At 41.3% G+C, this 6,926-nt stretch overlaps 1 pseudogene; it reads right to left on the bottom strand.

The window, feature by feature from the left end:
- Positions 1-6,177: 6,177 nt before the first annotated feature.
- LOC110307459 lies at positions 6,178-6,660 on the bottom strand (annotated as a pseudogene).
- Positions 6,661-6,926: the final 266 nt, after the last annotated feature.

Here is a 6,926-nt window from a genome sequence, read left to right as displayed (position 1 = left end):
GCACCCATTTTATGTAGAAGTTATAGTGTTCCTTGTCTTTTCAGCATCTAAACCCAGTCTCAAATTTCTGTCTACTCTTGAACTCTGGCATCTGTCACTCCCCTAGGTAATACACAGTAGGGACCAGCAGTAAACATCTTGCGTAGGAGTCTCCTTCAGATCTTGCCTAAAAACCTATACTTTCCCTTCCAAGGATGCTATGAAGGGTATGGGTAAAGTGTGTGTGTGAGGTGCCACTCCAGTTACCACACCCAGAGGTAGTATTCTGAACATTCAAACATTAAGTGCTTGTTTAGTTCCACCAATAAAACAGTACTGAGAGAAGCAAACTCCAGAATCTTTAGATGTCCCCTTAAAAAGTGACTTGTGTTGTTCTTGTGTCCTTTTCCAGAGTATCCCTCTACCTAATGACTTGGCAGTTGTCTGTCACAAAACATCCTGAAGGCTTTTCCTCTGAGGTGATACATCCTTGATGAGCTTGCTGCTCTCTGTCTGCTTAATGAAAGCTACAAACCAAGCTGCCCATGGCCCTGGCTCTTCCTGCCATACAACCGACAGCCCTGAACATTAGGCACCTTTACCCTGCTGAGAGCATGTCTCCTGCACCATGTGGTTGGCTCTGCCTGCCACATAACCCATAACCGGAATATTGGGGCACCTCTCCCCTACTGAGAGCATATATCCTATGCCACATCTCCCCCACCCCACCCCCGACAGCAATCATCTAGTGTTCTCATTAGGACTGAGCTCAGCATCTCTCAGTCTAGAAAGCCCAATTCACCTCTAGAGAGAGACTACCCCCACGTTTGGGGAGGCCAGTCCTGCAGGCACAGTGCACAGCTTTGCAGCTGAGTCTCCAAGGAAACCATTGCTATTTGTGACTCTCGAGCTCAGGAAGTAATTCTTACCTGCTTTACAAGACTGACAGTGTCATGACAGCCTTGGGAGGCTGTCGTTTCCATGCACAGAGATTCCATAATGTAAATCGATTATTAATGAAGCTGTATTTTAAGTGACTGTATTCTTCGGAGGGAGTGTGTTTATATTTAATTATCAAAATGGGAGCTGTGCAGTGGCATAGTAGCACAAAAGTCAGCTATTATCCCCCAAAATGGTTCAAAAATCAATCTTCATTCCAAAACCCATAATAAAAAAATAAAAAATAGCAATTTATTGAGAAAAACCAAAGACATCCTATGTCAGAAAAGCTATCATTACTTGTGCTAAAACTAATATGTACATATTTTTAAAGAGAGATTCGCATAATTATGCAAAAGAATTTTAAGCAGTTGCTGAATAGAGGCCCCACTGAATTGTCACTATCATTGGTAGTTTGACATTTGCCCTGCTTCTGCCTGTCACACCAACCCAGGAAGCAGCTGCTATTAGAGATGTATACGAATAGGGTTTTTTTTTTTAATTCATCAGAGCTCCCAGTCTCTTTTGAGCATGACAAGCTCCTTGCAGCAAAGTTTTGATCTCTTCTAGAGTTGACAAACTTGCTGTTTAGCTATTTCTGAAATCCTGTGATGATGATATAGTGGCATTAAGTATAAGATGGAAGAACAGAGGGTCATAGGACACCTGCACAGCAGAGAGAAGTAGACCAGGAATTCCTGTACGAATGGGACAGACACAGCCATCTGAATGGCAGATGGGCAGGGTTGCATAGACACAAAGGTGCAGAAACGCTGTTTCTCTTTATTTAGAAAAAGATGGGCAATGTCAAAGTTTGTGGGGACCTTGAAGTCCCCAACCCATCTGCCAGGCTCTCACTGGCTTTGCAGTACTTGGCCTCCATGATTCAAAAGAACAGCAGTGCCACTATAGTCCTGTGAGTGACTAGTAAGTGATGGGAGTAGATAAGGCTTTATAAGCCTTCTCCCAAGACTGCAATCTGGAGAAGTTCAAAGATGGCTAGAAGTGAAGGCTAGATGATGTGAGCATTGGTAAACTGTCCACAAGAATTAGTAGAAGAGAACTCAGTAGAGGACCTTGGAAAAAATCTAAACATATAACAGACAGAGTGGGGGTTGTATACCAGACCCATGGAATCAGGAATTCCTTGCAAGATCCAGGTATCAACAAGATATAAAAGCTTCATGATGACTCTTGTGCCATGTACCCTGAATCTATGGTCTAAGTATACATGTGAAGGGGTGGGGCTATGAGCTGGGATGGAGTGAAGCCAGAAGGAGTAGTGCTATATTTTACTAGTGATGGTTCCATATGAATGTATACAGATCCAAAACTGCATAAGGTTATGGACACACTCACTCAACTGAGCATGTAAAAATTAAGTTAGGTTTCAGTATGGTATACCAATGTGTCACGACTGTCTAAAATCATACTACAGATAGTCAACAACTGGGTTAAAGACACTGGCAACCTATCACCACTGGTTTGGCAACCCTCTTTGAATCAGTTATTTCAAAACAGAGGCAACAGTAGAGGCTTCAAGCTGGAACCATTAATTTGGTGAGTGTGCTTTGTTTGGGGTTTTGTGACTCACATGGCCACAGAGCGGTAAATGTAGCTAAAAGTATGCATCCATGATGCCTTTCACAAAGCCTTTTTTATTCACACACCCCTGGACCACATTCCTGTGAGATGAGGCTCTGTTTCTAGGCACTCAGATTCGTTGAGATGAGGATGGATTTTGGTTGTTTACTTGGCTGGATTCAGAAATGCCAAAGATTTTTAATAAGAACATCTCTGGCTATGTCTATTTGCAGAGATAGTTAGACAACAAGGGCTGTGGCTCAATGAATTTAATATGTTGGCGGAGCTATAATTGAATAGATTATCAGAAGACAATAGATCTATGGAAAGCAGGGCCTAGTTAGATCAAGTAGCTCACTGAGGCAGGTCCTTGGAGGCTGCCCCTTGCTCTGCTCTGCTTCCTATCTTCACAATATGAGATGTTCCATGGCACTCTCCCTGCCCCAGTGGACTGAAATCTCTGAAACAATGACCTAAAATTCCTATTCTTAAGAAGCTTATTTTTGGGTATTTTTGTCATAATGACACAGAAGCCATTAACACAGTACTCAACGGGGCCCTTTCTCAAATCACAGAATTGCAAGGAGCCAAGGGAAAACTTTTTAAGGGATAATTTTGTTTTTGTTTTTCTTTTTTTTTAATTAAAGCAAAAATAGGAACATATCTCCAGAATTTCTCCTGGCCCTGCCTATCTCATTCATTAAATCATTTCCTGTTCATTTCTCAGTTAAAGGAAATCTAGAAATCTTGCCCATGGAGATAAATACAGGCTCACTGGAACCACTGGAAGTTCAGTCCTTTTCTCGAGCAGCATCCCACATCCTGTTCATGCACCAGGGATGTGTTTCTCTCACTAGCACATTTGCCATGGTTTCAGCTCAGTGATCAACAAAACAAAACAACAGCAGCCGCAACAACACCCAGCTTCCTCAGCTGATATTGATACAAATGTGGTTCTGTAATGTTTACCATGTTGGGTTTTGATTTTTTTGTTTTGTTTTCTTTATTGTTTGTTAGAGATAAATTCTTTCTGTTTGGCACAGCCTGGCCTCAAACTCACAATTGTCCTGGTTCAACCTCCAAGTGCTGGGCTTTAGGTGATCATGCTTGGATGTTTGATTTAAAGCTTCTCATGACTTCTGGAAAGTGAAATGTTCATGCAATGCTTTCTGAAGTCTAGTTAATTAAATCTGGAGGTTTCTGAACCACTAAGAACTTTACTAACAGCAGGAAAATGTAGACACCTAGAAGGATGATAGATTAGGTCTACTTTAGAACTCAACATTTACTGGGAGTTTGGGCTGTAGAATGATTCACATTCAAACCACCATTTTGTTCAGACTCATTGCATGTAGCATTTTCATGAAACTAGCTCCATTGAACGTATGTGCCTCTATAATATGTATGCAGTGTTTTTTTGTTTTGTTTTGTTTGTTTTGTTTTGTTTTTAATATTTGAGAATCAGGATATTGTCTGGCCCATATGTTTGCTGGTTCTTGGTATCTTATTCTAAGAATTGAAAGAACAGAGCACATACAAATGGCAAAGTTAAAAATAAACCAAAGTAAAGTGAGAGTACAGATCAGGGATAATGAACAGAAGCAGTGGGCACTGTGAGGTAGAATGCTCAAGGTCCAAGTTAGTATCTGGGCCTTCCAGATACTAGAGGAGGCAATGACTAATATAAGAGTTGCCTCTACAGCAATGAAACTCTAAATAAGACAGACATCTTGATTGGAAGGCAACAAGGAGAGACTGTCTTCCAAGCAGCTAGGAGGAGGATCTCAAAGCCTACCCCAACAGTGGCACACTTCTTCCTACAAGGTCACGCACTTCCCTGGCCCAAGAATATTCAAACCACTGCATTCCACTCCTTGGTCCCCATAGGCTTATGAAAACACAGGAGTCTATGGGGAGAGGGATGTCATACCTAAACATAGCATAATGCAAAATGCATTTAGTCTAACTTCAAAAGTTCCACAGTCTACAACAGTCTCAACAATGTTAAAAGTTCAAAGTCTCTTTTGAGATGTATCCAATCACTTAACTGTAATTCCCTATAAAATCAAAATCAAAAAGCAGATCACATACCTCCAACACTACAGGATACTCATTACCATTCCAAAATGCCTTAATGAGCAAATACTAAACCAAAGCTACATCAAAAACCATCTGAGCAAACTCCAAACTTTGCATCTTTATGTCTGATGTTAAAATGCTCTTCTGGATCCCTTTTATCTTTGTTAACTGCAGCCACTCCCTGTTAACAGCTTTTCTCAGCAGGTATCCCACACTGCTGATATCTCTAACATCTTGGGGTATCCAAGGCAACTTTAAGTTTATAGCTTCTTGTTCCAGTGACTGATATTTACACATGAATTTCTGGGCTCCTCCAAAAGGCTTGGGTCACTTCTCCAACTCTTCCTTCAGCAGCACTCTAGGCTCTGTTTGACTCCATGCTATTGCTACTCCTGTTCTTGGTGGTCATAACATGGTACTGACATCTCCAATACGCTGGGGTCTTCCACTGCAACTAGGCTTTACCAATAGCCTCTTATAGACTCTCTTCATGGTGCTAAGCCTCAACTTCTTTGCATGACCCCTTCAGTTCTGGCCTGTTAATTGCAACTGAGGCTGCATTTTTCTTGGCCTCTCACAATGCCAAGTCTCAGCTGCTCTTCATGACCCCTTTATACCTTCAAAACCAGTACCACCTGGGTGATTCTTACAGATGACTCAGTCCAACTGCAGCATGAGGTACAACCTTGGCTGTCTCTGGAACACAGCTTCTTTGTGCTTTCTGAAAACACTTCCCAGAAGATTTACCTCAGTGATGCTGGTATCTTCTTGCTCCATCTAACTAGCACCAATTTTCCCAGTAGTCCCTTCTATCTGAATCCCTACTGATTCTAAAGCCAGAGCCACATGGCCAAAATCTCTTTACCATAGCCTCACACAGACTCTTCAGATAAGGGCAAAAAGCAGCAACAATCTTCATCAAATCATCATAAGAACTATATCCAGAGTTGAAATCATCCTCAGCACCAATGTCTTCCATTCCTACTATGATGGCCCATTAAGTCCCACTTGAAACTTTCTGTGGCTTGCCAAATCCAAAGTCCCAAAATACACATTCCTCCAAACAAAAACATGGTTATGCCTATCACGGTAATACCCCACTCCTTGTACCAACTTTTGTCTTAGTTAGGGTTCCCATTGCTATGATGAGATACCATGACCAAGACAATTCTTACAAAGGACAATGTTTAACTTCAGCAGGCTTATACTTTCAGAGGTTCAGCTCATTATCATCATGGTAGGAACCATGGCACTATCCAGGAAGACAAGATGCTGCAGAAGGAGCTGAGAGTTTTAAATGTACAATGACCAAAATTAATTAATGATTCCAGGTATAATTTTCAGTGACCATTTGTATTAAACCACACTTCATCATGGTTAGTATTGGACATACAGCATAAATGCCATCCACTGTGCATGTCTTTGTGGAATCTAACATCAAAAGACATCTAAAGCACCTCGTCTCAGATTCAATACTAAGGTATGTTACAAATTGTAGCCTTGTAAGGTTTATGTTCTTAAAGAAATAGTGATTCAGGTGTGAAAACAAATTTCTTTTTTTTTTCCTGGTGCTGGTATTTTATTTCTTTGTGTACATTAGGCCATGAATTCGTATGGAATAGGCTCCAACAGCTCAGGCTCTTTTCTGTTAGTCCTCACAAAGTGTGCTTCTCTGGGTGGCGCAGGCTGGCACTTCAGCTGCACCCAGGTGCCCTTCTCTTTGGTTTCCTTTTTCTTCTGGTCGTTCTCCTTCACCCGCTTCAGGAAGCTGTCCCTGCTTTTTGAGTGCTTGATGTGCTCAATCCGCACATTGATCCTCTTGGCCAGAATTTTGCCCTTAACCTGCTTGTTGACAATGATGTCCACGGCATGCTGGGTGACATTGTAGACTCTTCCGGTTTTGCCGTGGTAGCACTTATAGGGCATTCCTTTTTGAACAGTGCCCATTCCCTTGATATCTACAATATCACCCTTCTTGTAGATTCGCATGTATGTGGCCAAAGGAACAACGCCATGTTTCCTAAAAAGCCTAGAGAACATATACCGGGTGCCTCTCCTCTTTCCCTTTGTGTTTGTCATTTTGGCAAGTTACTGGAAGATGGCTGCGGCGGCCCCAAATTTCTTAATATGTTCCTAATGTCATTCCCTGGCATGTCTCACATTAGTTTATCTTAGGATTGTGTTTTGCTAGAATTTTTATTTTAAAAATTAATAGCTGAGTTACTTGCTTGGGTTTAATTTTTATAAATTATTCAATCAATTTTGGTACTGAAATGGATTTAAACATACCTCTATCATTTTGTCTTATGTATTTATGAAAAGCAGCATTTTCATCATCAATGATC

Source organism: Mus caroli, chromosome 12 (assembly GCF_900094665.2).
Source record: "Mus caroli chromosome 12, CAROLI_EIJ_v1.1, whole genome shotgun sequence".
NCBI classification, from domain to species: Eukaryota; Metazoa; Chordata; class Mammalia; order Rodentia; family Muridae; genus Mus; species Mus caroli.
The sequence above is the reverse complement of the archived record's forward strand: the minus strand, read 5'-3'. Positions and strand labels throughout refer to the sequence as shown.